Source organism: Miscanthus floridulus, chromosome 6 (assembly GCF_019320115.1).
Source record: "Miscanthus floridulus cultivar M001 chromosome 6, ASM1932011v1, whole genome shotgun sequence".
Classification (NCBI taxonomy): domain Eukaryota; kingdom Viridiplantae; phylum Streptophyta; class Magnoliopsida; order Poales; family Poaceae; genus Miscanthus; species Miscanthus floridulus.
The window spans coordinates 63582142-63601457 of NC_089585.1; the positions used below are offsets into that span (position 1 = coordinate 63582142).

General features: G+C 42.6%; 1 non-coding gene across 1 annotated transcript; it reads left to right on the plus strand.

The window, feature by feature from the left end:
• The first annotated feature begins 18125 nt into the window (after positions 1 to 18125).
• On the plus strand, positions 18126 to 18232 carry LOC136462001 (small nucleolar RNA R71). Its single transcript, XR_010760531.1, has one exon. It is a non-coding gene; the product is annotated as a small nucleolar RNA R71 (small nucleolar RNA).
• Positions 18233 to 19316: the final 1084 nt, after the last annotated feature.

Sequence of the window (19316 nt, forward strand, 5' to 3'; positions counted from 1 at the left end):
ACAAGCTTTAGGGCTACTGACGATGCCATACTCCTAGGATTCCTAACTACCAGATATGCTGGCTACTGAATCCATACCGAAGAAGACCCAAAGGTTTATGACTCGTCTATTCAAGGAAGGATATCACAAGATCTCACCAAGACTCCGATAATGTCTTGACTATGTAACTTGTAGGGCAAGTAGGCCTTGAATATAAATAGCTAGCTATCCGCTCTGTTGTAGTCATCAAAACTCTCATAGGCATAGCCATCTTGTAATCGCCATCTCGCTATTCGACAAGATCATAATACAAACAAGTAGCAACTTGACGTAAGGCTTTTACTCACTTCCTAGCGGCCTGAACTAGTATAAATCTTGTGTCCCAACTGTAGTTGCTCTTTGCATCAAGCTAGTTCCTCCATGAACTGAATATCTACTAGTAAAAAACATAGACACATGGCGTAGCCAAGATTTATCCTATAGTCCTATTTTTGACTGCACTTGACATTTAGCTAGTCGGGCCCATGATTTTTCATCAATATCCTAGGTGCCTCAACTCTGCTAGGGTTAATCACGAGAGTTGAGAAAAGTTCCTAGTGATGGCAGTAGTTCTGCATCAACTGGGTAGTTTGATACCCACCTAGATTTTGCGAGCAGTGTCGAGGAGGTACTCCTAACAAAATTTAGAGAAAGTAGACTCAACGTAGAGACTTACATGATGGTCTAGTTGAAGCAATCTTGCCTCGATCATGTCCCCGAGCTTTGTGAGGTAGAGTTGATCGAGTGATGGTGGTGTCGAAGCCCATGCATGAATCTTGAGGTTGCTACATCGTTGCTCCCTTAATCGTGTGGAGGTGGTGACACCGTGTCTGTCCTTCTCCGACCACCTCCTGATCAAGCTCTTATTCGACCTATGAAGAATAGCCATCCAAGACACAAAAAACAAATCTGTATGCGAAAGGCCCCTACCTAGCATGACAACTATTAGATTATTTTGCTCTGGCAATATCTAGCAACGTGACCATGTAGATGGAATTAGATGGTAGCACATGAGACACAAGGATTTATACTGGTTTGAGGCACGGTGGCACGCTAAGCCCTATTCTAGTGGTGCGCCTGCTCTTGAATTCGTATGCTCAATTACAAGGGCTGTTGCTCCTAGCCACATAGTAGATTGGAATGGTGGAAGATGGATCCTGAGCCCAAGGTCCCTATGCTCTTTTATAAAGGAAGAGGGGGTAGGGTTACAATGATGGTGATTAGGCTAATAGATTAGTTTCCTAGTTGGTTACATGATATGGGCAATAGAATGATCCTAGCTATCGTCTAGATATGCCTGCCTTGGATTGCCTTGATCTTTACGTTGGTTAAACAGCGTCAGCCCTTGCAGGCCTCCTCCTTGATGGCTGCTAGGCTGATATCCTGGTGATGGTCACATATATGGGCAATGTAGGTACCCCTAGCCCATATATCTAACACATCATCTTAGAATTGCCACTTGCTATTCGATGAGACCATAATACAAATAAGTAGCAACTTGACGTAAGGCTGTTACTCACTTCCCAGGGGCTCGAACCTGTATAAATTTCATGTCTCGACTATGACAGTTCTTTGCATCAAGCAAGTTCCTCCAAGAACCAAATATCTACTAGTAAAAAACACCGACAGAGGAACGCTAGGTAGGGGGACTTTGTGCAAAGACTAATCATGCCTATCTTCAACAACGCTTGTGTTCAAGATCCGTTTGCTTTCGACGCAACCATCTGGCCAATCTCCATCAGATCTGAGGCAATAGGAGAAGTCCTCTTGTTCCCTCAACCTAGGTCGACATCCCGCAACATGCCACCAACTATCCGCTTTGGGAATTTGGTATTCGAGCTCCAAGAAAATGTTGACCAATTGCTCATCTAGACACAATCACCCAATCCAATCTATGTAGAAACTGTCTCGATTGATCCATCCTCGGATGAAATTTCTATTAATTAGGGCATCGAGCACAGTTTTGATTTCGACAACTCAAATGGTGAGGTTCACCTTGTGCAGATTGTCACATCTATGCATCATCTCAGCATCGAAAGATTATCCACACCAAGCGATCAAGAATTTGCACATCTCCACATTCCGATGAGGGTCAGAACTGTACACTTCGATGAGATAGCCCAACCAGTATTCTACATGAAGCCATGTTCGGGGGGCTAGATAGACGATTCTATGTCAATCAAGAAGGGAGATCTAGGCCGTGCCATCATTTCTATAGCGATTGTGTCAGATTGTTTAGCTCCGGCAATATTCAATAATGTGATTGTTGGTGGTGCTTAACTCATATTTCTATCACCAACATTTAAATAAAATAAAACAAATATGAATGTCAAAACTTAGAAATAGGGTTTCCGACTCACATTCTGCATGAGTTTTGGCATATATATGTTTTGTAGGACACAATAATGAAATATATGTCAAAGTACGCAATCAGGGGAAGCGCAAAGCCATGTGATCTTAGATGGAGGAAGCTACAACAACTTGGCAAGTGATGAAATGGTGGAGAAGCTTTCGTTGAGCACAAAACCACACCCGTAGCCTTACTACATTCAGTGGCTTAATAGCAGTGGCAAGGTGAAGGTAACACGATTGGTAAGGGTAGAGTTTGCCATTGGTTCTTATCATGATTCCATTGACTGCGATGTTGTGCCAATGCAAGCATGCTCTATGTTGTTAGGTAGACCATGGCAGTTTGATAAAGATTCCTTACACTTGGTAAAACAAATCAATACTCTTTTTTGCATAATGACAAGAAGATTGTGTTGCACCCTAAGTCCCCTGAGGCTATTCTAAGTGATGAACTTGCTAGAGCTATGAAACTTAAGAATTAGGCTGTTGCTAGTGAAAATTAGATTGTCGCTAATGAACTTGAGAAACATAAGAAGAAGTCTAGCAAATCTGTTCATCATAATAAAAATGAGATCAAGCTGAAAGGCTCTTGTTACGTTGCCACCAAATCTGATTTGGATGAGATTGATGATAGTACTACTGTTTGCTATGCTTTGGTTTGCAAAGAAACTTTATTTTCACTCGAAAGATACATCTATTTCTTTGCCTCCTGCTGTCACTAATCTTTTGCAGGAGTATGTCGATGTTTTTCCAAAGGAGGTACCACCTAGGGCTAGCCACCAATTCAAGGGATAGAACACCAGATTGACCTCATCCTCGGGGCTTCCTTGCCTAATCAGTGCAGCTGTACAGGACCAACCCAGATGAGACAAAAGAGATTCAGTGACAAATACAAGAATTGCTCAACAAAGGTTATGTGCGTGAGTCTCTTAGCCCTTGTGCCATTCCCATGCTTTTAGTTCCTAAGAAGGATGGATCATGGTGCATGTGCGTTGATTGTAGAGCGATAAACAACATCACAATCAGATATCGTCATCCTATTCCAAGGTTAGATGATATGCTTGATGAATTGAGTGGCTCAATTGTGTTCTCTAAAATTGATTTGCGTAGAGGTTACCACCAGATTCACATGAAGCTAGGAGGATGAATGGAAAACAGCGTTCAAAACTAAGTTTGGTTTATATGAATGGCTAGTCATGCCCTTTGGATTGACTAATGCACCCAGCACTTTCATGAGATTAATGAATGAGGTTTTACATGATTTTATTGGCAGATTTGTGGTGGTATACTTTGATGACATCTTGATATATAGTAGATCATTAGAGGAACATCTTGATTATTTGCATGCCATTTTCAATGCTCTACGGGATGCACACTGGTTTGGAAATCTTGAGAAGTGCACCTTTTGCACAGATCAAGTCTCTTTTCTTGGATATGTTGTGACACCACAAGGAATCAAAGTTGATCAAGACAAGGTTGAGGCCATACATAGCTGGCCTGTTCCCTGCATGGTCACACAAGTGCGGAGTTTTCTAGGACTTACTGGCTTCTACTATCGATTTGTGAAGGACTTCAGCACCATTGCAGCCCCACTACATGAACTCACCAAGAAGGGTGCAACCTTCACTTGGGCTGCAGCCCAATAGGATGCTTTCAACACTGCTCAAAGATAAGTTAACTCATGCACCCTTGCTCCAACTTCCTGATTTCAATAAAACTTTTGAGCTTGAATGCGATGCTAGTGGAATTGGTTTGGGTGGTGTGCTGCTACAAGATGGTAAACCTATAGCATATTTTAGCGAAAAATTGAGTGGGCCTAGTCTGAACTATTCTTCTTATGATAAGGAATTGCTTGCTTTAGTTAGAACCTTAGAAACATGGCAAGCATTATTTATGGCCTAAAGAATTCGTTATACATTCTGATCATGAGTCATTGAAACACATTCGAAGCCAAGCAAAACTGAACCGTAGGCATGCTAAATGGGTTGAGTTCATTGAATCTTTCCCTTATGTCATCAAACACAAGAAGGGTAAAGAAAACATCATTGCTGATGCTTTGTCTAGGTGTTATACCATGCTGTCCAAACTTCATTTCAAAATATTTGGATTAGAAATAATTAAAGCACAATATTCTTATGATGATGATTTTAAGGATGTGTTGCTGAATTGCAAAGAGGGACAAACTTGGAACAAATTCATCCTTGCTAATGGGTTTGTATTTCGAGCTAACAAGCTATGCATTCCAGCTTGCTCCGTGCGTTTGTTATGGTTGCAGGAAGCACATAGGAGGAGGACTCATGGGACATTTTGGTGTGAAAAAGATAGAGGACATCCTTGCTGGTCATTTCTTTTGGCCCAAGATTAGGAGATATGTGGAGAGGTTCATTGCTCACTGCACAACATGCCAGAAAGCTAAGTCACACCTTAATCCTCATGGTTTATACATGCCTCTTCCTATTCCAAGTGCACCAGTGGGAAGATATTTCAATGGACTTTGTTTTAGGACTTCCTAGAACAAAGAAGGGGAGGGATAGTGTGTTTGTTGTTGTGGATAGATTTTCTAAAATGGCACATTTCATACCATGTCATAAGAGTGATGATGCTACACATGTTGCTGATTTGTTCTTTCAGTGAGATTGTTTCGATTCCACGATGTGCCTAACATCATTGTTTCTGATCGGGATGCAAAATTTCTTAGTCATTTTTGGAGAACTTTGTGAGCTAAGCTAGGGACTAAGCTTTTATTTTCCACTACTTGTCATCCCCAAACTGATGGACAAACTGAGATTGTCAATAGAACATTATCTACTTTGCTTAGGGCTGTTTTGAAAAAGAACATAAAAATGTGGGAAGAGTGCTTGCCTCATGTTGAGTTTGCTTATAATCGTTCATAGCATTCTAGCACTAAGAAAAGCCCTTTTGAGATTGTTTATGGGTTTGTGCCATGTGCTCCTATTGATTTGTTACCTCTCCGACCTCAGAGCGAGTTAACTTTGATGCTAAACAATGTGTTGAACTAATCTTAAAATTGCATGAAACCACTGAAGAGAAAATAGAGTGCATGAATGCAAAGTATAAACTAGCTGGTAGCAAAGGGAAGAAAAATGTCATTTTTGAACCTAGTGATCTAGTTTGGATCCATTTGAGAAAAGATAGGTTCCCTGATTTGTGAAAGTCTAAGTTGCTGCCTAGAGCCGATGGTCCTTTTAAAGTTTTAGAAAGGATTAATGATAATGTGTACAAACTTGAGCTACCTGCAACTTTTGGGGTTAGCCCCATATTTAACATTATAGATTTGAAGCCATATTTGGGAGATGAGGATGAACTTGAGTCGAGGATGACTCAAGTGCAAGAAGAGGAGGATGATGAGGACATCCCTTCCATTGATGCAACCACACCTATTGCACAACAAGGTCCGATGACAAGAGCTCGAGCACGACAACTTAATTATCAGGTAAAGTCGTTCCTCGCTGTTCATACAAACTCATCTCAGAATTGGATGCTACTAAATCATGGTGATGATTGTCTTATTCTTAGGAATGTTGGTCAAGACTCCATTGCCTCATGTTTACACCCCATGATGAGGATGGAGCAGCCGAACAAGTGGGAATCATCTATAATGGGGCGCTCAGCTCATCTCGAGATAGCAGGAAACACTCCATCAAAAATGCCATAACTCCTTGATATGAGATCCAATGAAGCTGGTTTTTGACTTGTTGGAAAGAGCTCGTCGTCCTCTTTTAGATGGGTCCAACCCCACTATCATAATCTACCGAAGCTGTGTGTAGCAAGCAAAAGGATGCACATACTTACAACTTGGGCCTAGGCCTTGTACTAACTAGAGCCCATTGAGGGACACCCAGATTAGGGTTTCCCACTCCCCCTTGTGCTCTCCTCCTTATAAATAGAACTAGCAGCCATCAAAATGAGGGTGGGTTTTGTTTAGATGCAAGATAGCTACTGCTTCTTCCTTGTAAACGTGTGTGTCGGTTAGACCACCCAATTTGCTTGTTTCAAGACCCCAACTTGTGATTCAGATTCAGCCTTTGGTTTAAATCTGTTAGTTATTTGCTTGTTCATCTTGTTCTTGCTTGTTCTCGGTTGCTTGCAGGTTCATGGTGTTCTTGGCATGGCAAGAACATCACAATCGAAGCTGGTGTACCTGTTGCTAAGGTGCAGCAACCTTTGTGGTCATTGTAGTCGGACAGCCAACATCGAATCCACCCCAAATCGAGTTTATCCACACTCACCAAAAGATCAGGAACAACCCCTTGTCCCATCAAGTTCCCTATCACCGGGGATCTCAGTGACTTCCCGGTTCAGCTCGACAGAGAGCTGTCAAGCAAATTCCTAGTCACCGCTCGTATCGGGTACGACAATGACCCAAGGAGTAGAGGGACCGGCTTTAGAAGGACCGGTGCTGGTGGTGGTAGCAAAGGAAGCAACCAAACCCTCTAACTGATTATAGGAGAGCTCAATCACCCCCTACGGCAGAGCACTTGACTCAGGCCCCTCCAAGGCGAGGGCGGTGTCCCCCCGACGCTTGCCACAGCCTCTTCCTTCTCCTTCTTCATGATCATGGCCTCTTCCTATGGGAGCACTAGGGTCGAGGATGGAGCAGGCGTAGACATGGTAGATGGCGCTAGAGCCACGGATGATGATGTCGAGGGAGATGATGGAGGCAATGCCCCTACAGACTGCTCGGGTGAATCCCCAAGCAGTAAGCGTGGGATCTTATGGCGGCAAGTGGTGGTCTTTGCCCTCATGATTTTGAACATGGAGGCACTAAGTAGATCCAAATCCAACACTTAGATGCCTACTTATAAAACCAACACCGGGGTGATTGGAAAGGCAAGCTAATCGTCACCCATGAACCAAAGCGATGCATTAATCATGGGACACGTGTAATTCTCAGAAGTTGAGATAGCGCGTCCACCTGAGTACCTGCAACCGTTGTCTAACTTAGGAAAAGACCACATTGACAAGACAAGATGACTCCTAAGTATGGCTTATTATATTAAACAGCTCATCACCCAACTATGTGACTCTGTAACTTCTACCTAACTAGCCCTAGGTATAAGTCAGACCTTTTTTAATAAAGTCCCAATTTTGAACACCCTAAAAAGGCCTGAGTACAAGAAGGTTACCGAGTCTCACTTGGCTGACAAGCTTTGGGGCTACTGACGATGCCATACTCCCAGGATTCCTAACTACCGGATATGCTGGCTACTGAATGCGTATCGAAGAAGATCCAAAGGTTTACGACTCATCTATTCAAGGAAGGATATCACAAGATCTCACCAAGACTCAGATAATGTCATGACTATGTAACTTGTAGGGCAAGTAGGCCTCGAATATAAATAGCTAGCTATCCACTCTGTTGTAGTCATCAAAACTCTAATAGGCATAGCCATCTTGTAATCGCCATCTCGCTATTCGATGAGATCATAATACAAACAAGTAGGAACTTGATGTAAAGCTTTTACTCGCTTCCTAGGGGCCTAAACTAGTATAAATCTCATGTCCCAACTGTAGTTGCTCTTTGCATCAAGCTAGTTCCTCCATGAACCGAATATCTACCGGTAAAAAACATAGACACATGGTGTAGCCAAGATTTATCCTATAGTCCTATTTTTGACTGCGCTTGACATTTAGCCAGTGGAGCCCATGATTTTTCATCAATATTTGAGGTGCCTCGACTCTGTTAGGGTTAATCACTAGAGTTGAGAAAAGTACCTAGTGATGGCAGTTGTTCTGCATCAACTGGGTAGTTTGATACCCACCAGATTTTGGGAGCAGTGTTGAGGAGGTACTCCTAACAAAATTTAGAGAAAGTAGACTTGATGTAGTGACTTACATGATGGTCCAGTTGAAGCAATCCTGCCTCGATCATGTCCTTGAGCTTTGTGAGGTAGAGTTGATCGAGTGATGGTGGTGTCGAAGCCCATGCACGAATCTTGAGGTTGCTACATCATTGCTCCCTTGATCATGTGGAGGTGGCGACACCATGTCTATCCTTCTCTGACCACCTCCTGATCATGCTCTTATTCGACCTATGAAGAATAGCCATCCGAGACACGAAAAACAAATCTGTATGCAAAAGTCCCCTACCTGGTATGCCAACTGTTAGATTATTTTGCTCCGGCAATATCTAGCAACATGATCGCATAGATGGAATTAGATGGTAGCACATGAGACACAAGGATTTATACTGGCTTGAGGCATGGTGGCGCGCTAAGCCCTATTCCAGTGGTGCGACTGCTCTTGTATTCGTATGCTCAATTACAAGGGCTGTTGCTCCTAGCTACATAGTAGAATGGAATCGTGGAAGATGGATCCTAAGCCCAAGGTCCCTACCCTCCTTTATAAAGGAAGAGGGCGTAGGGTTGCAATGAGGGTGATTAGGCTAATATATTAGTTTCCTAGTTGGTTACATGATATGGGCAATAGAATGATCCTAGCTATCGTCCAGATATGCCCGCCTTGGATTGCCTTGATCTTTACGTTGGTTAAACGCGTCAGCCCTTGCAGGCCTCCTCCTTGATGTCTACTAGGCCGATATCCTAGTGATGGTCACATATATGGGTAATGCAGGTACCCCTTGCCCATATATCTAACACATCATCTTAGAATTGCCATCTCGCTATTCGATGAGATCATAATACAAACAAGTAGCAACTTGACGTAAGGCTGTTACTCGCTTTTTGGGGGCTCGAACCTGTATAAATTTCATGTCTCGACTGTGACTATTCTTTGCATCAAGCAAGTTCCTCCAAGAACCAAATATCTGCTGGTAAAAAACACCGACACAGGCATGCTAGGTAGGGGGACTTTGCGCAAAGACTAATCATGCCTATCTTCAACAATGCTTGTGTTCAAGATCCGTTTGCTTTTGACGCAACCATCTGGCCAAGCTCCATCAGATCTGAGGCAATAGGAGAAGTCCTCTTGTTCCCTCAACCTAGGTCAACATCCCGCAACATGCCACCAACTATCCACTTTGGGAATTTGGTATTCGAGCACCAAGAAAATGTTGACCAATTGCTCATCAAGACACAATCACCCAATCCAATCTATGTAGAAACTGTCTCGATTGATCCATCCTTGGATGAAATTTCTATTAATTAGGGCATCGGGCATAGTTTTGATTTTGACAACTCAAATGATGAGGTTCACCTTGTGCAGATTGTCACATCTATGCATCATCTCGGCATCGGAAGATTATCCACACCAAGCGACCGGGAATTTGCACATCTCCATGTTTTGATGAGGGTTAGAACTGTACACTTCGTTGAGATAGCCCAACTAGGATTCTACATGAAGCCATGCTCGGGGGACTAGATAGACGATTCTATGTCAATCAAGAAGGGAGATCTAGGCCGTGCCATCATTTCTATAGCGATTGTGTCAGATTGTTTTGCTCCGGCAATATTCAATAATGTGATTGTTGGTGGTGCTTAACTCATATTTCTATCACCAACATTTAAATAAAATAAAACAAATATGAATGTCAAAACTTAGAAATAGGGTTTCCGACTCACATTCTACATGAGTTTTGGCATATATATGTTTTGTAGGACACAATAATGAAATACATGTCAAAGTACGCAATCAGGGGAAGCGCAAAGATGTGTGATCTTCTACTATGGCTTCCTCGATGGTCGGCTGCTGAGTAGTCTACTCTGTACTTATTGGCGGCGCCACGCCACTTCTGGCTAGCTGGTCCAGACTTTCTGTGGATGCCGAGCTAGTACATCCGAGATAAGTTCAGAAAGCAATCATATTAAATGCAAATTGCTAACTTATATCAAGGTTACAAATACTTACATGTTGGAAGTGCGGAATGATGTGGAGAAGGAGCGTCTCTTTGGCCATACTTGCTCCACGTGTTGTGTGGGTGACTCCTGGTCTCCCTCTACATCCAGCACTGACGCTGGGCCTTGGTGCTCGACCCCTCCGCCGCTTGTCCTTCGCGCTGCAGTGGGCGATGGTGTGCTCGGTTGAGTTGTCGCTCCCATCGCCAGTCGCGTTCCTTGCCCAAGTACTCCTGAGGTTGACCCGACTGCATCCTTCACCACCGTCGGTGATGTGGGTCCCATAGAAGTGGAGGACCCACCTTGCTCCATCAACTCTAGTTGCTTCCTCCTTTTTCAAGGGACAAGTTGAATGGTGTCTACATCTTCTCCCTCCTCTATGTCATCGTCCGACCAGGCAAAAACCACCTTTCGACGCTTGCTGGCTGGGTTCTCCTCTAGGCCCTCCTCGGGCTCATTGATATTTAGCGCTCCCCTGGTGAGCAGGGTGGTTACTGATCTCTTCTTCAACTATTTGGGGGCAACCGGCTTCTTACCAGTAGCTCTGCCCGCTGCCTCCTCTCTAGCTCTGAGCTTCGCCCAGTCAATGTCCTTGTCCTCGATCTCAACGCTGGTCTGGGTGGTGGGGTCAGCTCCCTATGGCCACTCTACTCTAGGGGGTGGCAACACAAACACTATCGCTCTATCCCGACCATTAACCTAGGGTAACAAAAGGGAGTGAACACAGTAAGTTTCCACTTATCCTACCACAATATAAGACTACGGGTACGCGGCAAGACGAGTTACCTTTGGCGGAGGTCGGGCAAGCTTGAAAGCATGCTCGATGTCGCTCAATCTGGCATAATTTGGATCGGCTAAGTTAAATAGCTCGCCAATTCTAGCTTTGACTTCAATTTTGTCAAGCGCCCTCTGCCTCGTCCTCATCGGGTTTGCACTCCCTTGATACTCATAGCCAGGATGTACCCTCCTCTGGCAGGGCTGGATCCATCGGCTGATGAAGCTCCCGACCACGCTCGGACCATCTAGTTTTTTCCACGGGATCATTCCAAATATTTCTGGGATTTGTCCAAGATGCTCAGGTTTCTCTGACGAACTTGTCTTCTTCTCTGGAATGTAGCCCATGTCACACAGCGTGATCGTTTTCGGCTCTTCTCGAATGTAGAACCATTTTTTGTACCAGTCGTCGAGCAACGTGTTCCATGGGCAGTGCAGGTACTAGGCTTTCATGCCGTCACAGAGGTTGAGGTACACACCCCCGGCTATCTTGGAACCACCACTTCCTTTCTTCCACAAACAGAAAAGATGGCGGAAAAATCGAAATGGGGCTAGAAGCCACCATACGCTTCCCACAGATGAATAAAAGTGGCGACAAGGAGGATCGAGTTGGGATGCAGATTGCAAATCCCAATCTCATAGTAAAGACAGAGCCCCTGAAGAAATGGATGTACCGGAACCCCAAATCCCTATTTAAAGAAATCCTCGAACACCATGATCTCACCTAGTTGTGGATCGGGGTACCCCTCGCCCTCCAGCGCATGCCATCCTATGAGCTCCTTGTTGTGGAGTACCCCCATGGTAACGAGGTCTTCAATGGTCTGCTCGTTGCTTTTCGACTTCCACCATTCCTTTGCCATGACCCTTGTTTTCTTCTACGCATCACTTTTCGCCATGACTCTAGCCTTGCTGGTGAACGGGGAGTGTTCTGATCTTCAACAGCAGCGGGGGATTAGCAGGAGGCGGTAGTCGAAGTGGCGGCGGATTGATTGGTGGTGATTTTGGATGTGTTAGGGTTAGTTGGCGAGAGGAAGAAGAAAGTTGTAGTTGTGAATGGCAGTGGGGTTCAATAAATAGTATCTGACCTATCCTATACTGTATTTAACCCAAGAGTTATGCCATTTCGTCTACCCAAAATTCTTGGGAGACGTGCGCACTGTGCCGCAGATGGTTGTTTTCATAGCCTCGAGATCTATGCCAATATATGCACCTCTTTGTTGCTAGTGTGGGAGGGCCCACGCTGATGCACCTACTGACAGGTGCCGCGCAACTGTTTGCTTGACAAGACAAAAAGGCATATGACGTGCTATACCCATCTACTTTTTTGACCAAACGTGTCAGACCGGATTTGTCATAGCAAATACATAAAATAATAGTAAAAGTGGCATATGGTTTTGTGCCACACTTTTTGTGCTTGGGGATTGTCCCGACCACCCTCGTACTCGGGGACTGTCGCTACTACTTTTGTGCTCGGGGACTGCCCCGACCACTCTCCGACCATTGCTCGGGGACTGCTCTCCTCGGCTACATGTGATGTGTACTCACATACAGTTGAGAGGCATTTATTTTCTCTCACTTAGACCTTGCTACAAGGCTGATACCTCGCCTTCCAGCAAGCTCGGAGACTACATCGGTACGATGCACCTACCGGCGCAGCTCGTATCGCCTATACGACGATTGGATTCTCAACTTAATTGGGAATTGTTTTTAGACCCTGGCACCACGTGCCTGCGTCACCTACTACTAGGCTCGGGGACTAAGTGGGCACACTTCACCTTGTGGTGAATGTGCTTATTTTATCGACCCCTACGCTCTAACTGTTGGCCATAACTACTACTGCACAAGGGTCACTTACATTTCTTATCAGAAATACAAGTGGGCACACTTGATCAGGAAAGAAATCTTTTCTTTTTTCTTTGGAGCACCATGCATTCTTCAGACAACCGGAATCTTAGGCTATAATCGTGGTCTACTGCTCTTTGTGCTGACTAGAATACTAGCACATTTGCTTGGTCAATATTTCAACCAGTCAGAGATGACATGAAGACAGACCACATTAGCCGAAGAAGATAAAACGATGTGTCGCAACATAATACATGGTGCTTGGGGACTAGCTGTGGGGGTATTAACCCCTATACCCTTACGGCTAGGATTGGGCCAGCTCGGACCAGGGGGTCCGACCCACTAGAAGATGACGCGCGGCCCAGCCGATATGCTCGGAGTCCCGCGCAAGGAATCAAGGCAGACTTAGAGATCAAGCAAGATCTTGGTCGGTTAGAATAGGAATCCTTATCCAGCCACCTATGGCAATTGTAACTGGTTAAGATTAGTTTCCAGATCTGTAACCCTGCCCCCCCAAACTATATAAGGTAGGCAGGGGACCCCTCTCAAAAATCATCTTATTAACATACAGCAATACAATCAGACGCAGGATGTAGGTATTACGCCTTCACGGCGGCCGAACCTAGATAAAACCTCGTGTCTATCTTGTGTCACCATCTCGTTCATAGCTTGCGCACCTGTCTGTTGATAATCTACTACCTTGGGCATACCCCTAGGTAGACTGTCGACCATATTTCGTTGACAGCTGGCCCCACCTGGTGATGTCTTAGCTCCCGCTTTGGTGTGGAGTCCTCTCGAGTCTTCTAGAGCCTTCTAGTGTCCATTTTGCAGCAGATAAGCATGATTAAATGTGTCATATAGGTCCACCTTGATGGTTTTCTAGATAAACCCTGCAGAAATCACAGATTCACCAAAACTCATGGAATTTGTTAGTTTAAACCCCTAGACCTTTGTTGGTGATCTCAATTGTGCCCTTATACATGTTTTATTCATGGTTTATAATGGTTGTTAACTACCATCAACAAACTCTCCCAAGCTTAATCTTTGCTAGTCCCTTAGCAAAGCTGAACTCAGTAAATGGATTAGGAGTTGCGTCAATGCTTTCACTCCTAAAAAGTACACATGCATTCAAGCAAGAATTCTCCTTTGGATTGGAATGAACTAATTTGACTTTTAAACTTACCCATATTACCTTCAACTATGGAGCTCCTTAGCCTTCACTTGGGTCTAGACAAATTGAAAGACAGAATGATCAAGTCAAGCACTATGTCTCAAGTTCTTAGCTCAACCATTATTCTGGAGTTTTATGTGCTTTCAAAATAAAACCCAGAGCTTCCATTGTATGACACTCTCAAATCTCTCAATATATGTGATATTTGTGGATCCTCACCAAGGCAATAATAATGTTATGCCTTTCTCTTCCTACAACTAAGGCTTATGTGGAGCTCATAGGAGTGGAAAAAGCATGAAAGAGCATACTTGAAATGCATGTATTGTAAAGTCAAACCTCGGATCCAAAGAGAGTTGAGTCATACAACCAAGTCAAGATGTGCATGTGTGTGGATGTATATGATGGATATATATGGTGGCTAACCTAGTTCTACTTTGCTCCTTGAAAACATATCCCTCTTTTAAAATTGGAAACAACTTTACAAGAAAACATGGGCTATCTTATTCATCTCTTCTTTTTCTTTTCTTTTTTAGGCGGGCATCTGAGTACCCATTATTTTCAATATCTCAAACACTTGTCTAGTTTTTTCTTTCTTTCTTTTTTATGAATAACTTTTGCATAGCCCCATGTCTCTTTTGACTACAACAAAACTTTTGAGAGATAACAATAAGAACTTTGGAGCATTTATTTGGTGGATAACCTATAGGGCATATTTTTTGTGTTCACTCCAGTGTAGGAGTAAAACATTTTTAAGTAGATCTAAATGGAATGACATGTTTTTGCGCCTACCCCCTGTGTAGGAGTAGTGCATATGTGGGTGGTGTGTACGTGATCTTAATTTTAAGAGCATGGCAAACCTCTCATAAGGGTCAACAAAGTTTGACTAAACACAATGCAAAAGCAAGCAACATATATGAGTACAATTTTTCCTAGTCTAAATATCATTTATGGCTCTGGTAGGAATTCAAGCCTCATCATGTAGAATTTTTATGGTTTTCAAAAGATAAATCTCTAGAACTCTAGTATCACTTGGAATAAGATAAATAGCAGCTCAGACCTTCTCATATCATATCCGTCAATTACCTAGACATAGATCAAGCATATGCTACCCACGAGTTGCAAGCTCAGAGTAAATTCTTATATCAAAATAGTCGTATCCAAAACTCGAGAGAATTCAAGGTTGAAAACTAGGTACTTGAAAGGAATTACAACAGAGCAACTATTCATCATTTCCATTGCAAGAGATTATCTCAGAGTGTTTTATTTATTGAGCTCTTAAAAATAGAAAACTAGACACACACTTTTTATTTTGTTTTCAAGTTTTAAGATCACACCTTACTAATATATATATATAACTGGCTAGGACAAATTTTTATTTTGTTTTAGTTTGTTATGCATCTTTTTATTTCTTTAGCTAATATAAAGCAAACTCAAAAACAGTAAAACTAAAGGAAAGAAATACTTAGCTAGATACACGGGGGATGCTCCTCCCCCAAGCTGGATGTTGTCGTGGTCGACTGTTGAATGTTGAGTGATCTTTCTCAGAGCATGTTTGCCAGCGTATGTCCTTCTCGTCCATGGGTGGAGCGACATGACTTTAGCCGAGTGAACTTTCTCTTGGTCATATTTATCATCCTGTAGAATACTTCAACAAAAACACCAAAACTCATGGCATAGATTAGGATAAGGGGTTAGCAGTCAGTCACTCAGAGATTAGTTGTCCTTGTGGGTTTAGACAAATTTTCTAGCAGGATGTCTATCTAATATATTTTTGGATTTTCCTATTTATATAATGTTGAAAGAAAATATGCATATATGGTATTTTTAATTTTTATGCCACTACAGTTAATATTCCCGTGGGCTTTTACACCATAGAATTATTCACATGGGGCTTAGGATTTTTATAATGCGATAATGAAATTTTTATTCTCTTTTACTAATGCAATGCTAATGCAGAAAAATAAATATGCTAAATAGACAAATAATTTATGCAATGCTAGAAAGTAAATATGGATAACTACCGTTGTTACCTCACGGTGAGGGTTTGGATTTTTAAGTCCTCCGGACAAGACTTTACTCTAGTCTTATTCATTCTTCAGGTGCATCATCCGATCTTGGTGATGGAGACCCTGATGGTTGCACCTCATATGATTCTAATGATGTCACCTTCTCCTTCCACACCTGCAAGGCCGGTGGGCTTGACTTAGGCGGTGTAGGTTCCTTTTTCAGAAATTCTTCAGGTTGTTCATCTTCCTCCCATTCATTCCGCAGGGGTTGGTTCCCTTGACGTTGGGATGACTGATGTCTCCTCCTAGAGTGGTTCTTCTTTGACTACACATAAGTGGTATAACTATTGAAATAACAGTGTACCTTTTCTCTAGAGAATTGGAAGTGGACTTGTCCAGATCCGATGTAGATGATCACATTGGTGGTGTTGAGGAATGGTCTTCCAAGGATGATGGGTGTATCATCTTCTTCTTCTCCCTTGTCCAAGACCATGAAGTTAGTAGGGGCAAAGTGGTCATGTATTCTTACCATAATGTCCTTTACTATTCCTTCTAAGAATCAGATTGATTGGTCCGCCATCAACAACTGCATATATGTTGGGAACAAAGGTTCGTTACCGAATAAATATTCATATGTTACCTTGGACATTATATTGATGCCTGATCTAATGTTGCAGAAGGTGTTGTGGAAGATTCTTTTTCCAATGGTACACTCGATTATCGGTACGCCAGGATCATCTTTCTTAGCAAGGAATGGTGAAGCAAGAAGGTGGTCATACTCAGATCAGAGTGTGTTGATCATGTTGACTGATTCTTCTTGTGGCTAGCCTGACCTTGTTCTTCCTCCTTCTTCGATTGTTCTTCTTCTTGGTCACTTTTGTCTCTTTGGGTAGGTATGCCTTTTAGTGGATGACTAGGAGATTGTAAGATGCGGTTCTTGAAAAAGAACTTCTCTATCTTATCCTTGATTGTGAACAAATCTTGGCACTATCCACATAGATGATGGCTTTTGCAGTGCTCAGGAAAGGTTGGCCAAGGATGATGGGTGCCCTTTCATCTCCACCTATTTCCAAAACCATAGTCTACGAGAACATATGATTGTCCCACTCGAACAATGGCATCTTCAAGAACTCCCTTGGGGTAGCAGAGTGACTAATCTACAAGTTGCAAATGCATATTTGTGTACAACAAAGGATCTCCTAACATTTTCTTATAGAATTACCTTAGGCATGATGTTGCACTTGCTCTGAAGTCACAGATAGCTTCTTGAAAAATATGAGGTCCAATGGCGATAGGGATGATAGGTCTCCCTAGATCACCTTTCTTGTTGGGTAGGGAATAATCTATCCACCTTCTCAGTCGATGGCTCCATGTAGTAGTAAGCTACATTGTGAATATCGACTAAGATTTACAGTTTCTAGATCTTTCGGTTGCCCCAAAATCTTACCTTTGTTAGATGGAGGAACAACAGCCACCAACTGAGCTATTTGTGATTCTATGATTTTATTAAAGCTATGCTAGTTCTTAATGGCAGAAGCAAAGCTATCCATTCTATTACTTATATTTTCTAGAATTTTATCATTGGAAGCTACCTTTCTAGATAATCCCTCCATGAGTCTAGATTGGCTAGCAATTAATTCTCTCAAGGGTGGTTGATTGAAGTTATTATAATTGTTACCTTGAGGGTTACCTTGGTAGTTACTTTGATAGTTTGGCCTCTGTTGCTGGTTCCATCCTTGATTTTGTTAAGGATGATAGTAGTTGTTGTTGACAAAGTTCACATCCTCATGGGTCTTAGGATAGCTATTCCCTAAATGCCTAGTGCTTCTACACACTTCACATGTCATGCGAGAATCATGAATGTGCATGACCTCTTGCTTTTCATTAGCTCGGTCTTTAAGCTTCTTCATTAGTAGGTCCATCTTGGCAGATAGCATGTATACCTCCTTGAGTTGATGCATACCTCCACCTCTCTTGCGGGTCTGAACACGTTCTTCATTCTAGCCTTGGTTGGAGGCCATCTTCTCCACAAGAGTGGTCGCTGCTGGAAGTGTAAGTGATAAGAATGCACCTCCAGCAGCAGCATCAATGGTCTCACGGGTACTGTTGGTCAACCCATGGTAGAATGTCTATATGAGTAGCCAATTCTCCATACCATGATGAGGACATTCTAATATATAGTCTTGAAGGTGTTCCCATGCCACAGGGATAGATTCATCATATTGCTGCTGAAAACTTGAAATTCTCCCATGTAGTACATTGGTCTTGCCCATGGGAAAGAACTTTGCTAGGAAGGCAGTGGAGCAATTATCCCATGTAGTGTTTCTCTCTTTGTTGGCGTAGAACCACTGCTTCGCCTTCCCCAAAAGTGAAAATGGGAAGAGGCGAACAAGTATGGTGTACTTGGTTACTCCCTTGATGGTGAAAGTGTTGTAGATCTCCAAAAAGTGTTGGAGATGTGCACTCGCATCTTCATGTGTCTTTCCAAAAAATTGGCTCGATTGCACCATGTTCATGAGAGCCGGCATGAGCTTGAGTCCATTGTCTCCGATATTGACTGTGGGTCTAGTCTGGATGTTGGCAGTGGTTGGAGCAGAGAATTCATGGAGAGTCCTATCAGCCATGGCTTCAAATTTTGGTGTTAAGCATTGTCTTATGTGGTTGTCTTCCAACTCTAAAGCTGAAACTTTTTTGAGTTTCGCCTTAGTCCTCTTAAGTAGTGCTTCTCGATTGTCAACATAGTTTGTCGGAAGGTCAAAACCAGTCATAGCTTACCCTGCATAAGATATGAAAGTAGACAAAACAATGGTAATCCTGCTTGAGCAGAGGTCAATGGTTTATCTCGATCACATCAATAGGTATAAGTTTATCAATACTTCCTTTGTCTAGCTACCTGTCCCTAGCAACGGCGCCAGAAATGCTTGTTGGTGTTTATTAACGTGTCACTTGTTTGAGTACTTAGCCACCTATTATAAACCTATATCCTCTAACTTTACTATGTTGTCATCCCTAGTGATGATGTCAGAGATACGTGTTGGTACAACATAGTATTACTACTAGAATAACACTAAGCAATTTTTATTAATTATGTGACTAGAAAGAATATATATAAATCTATGAATGAAAAGTATCCACAAGTGCACAAATAATATACCATTGTAGCATTTTACCTGAGAGTATTCTAGGTATCATTATTTATATTTTTACCATTGAGAAGGTCTAACATGGACAAATATTGATAATATATACCATTGATGGAGAAATAAACCATAACCAATATTCTACTCATAATAGGGGTTAGTCATAGGATAAGAGATATAAAAAGTATTGATCAATGATGAT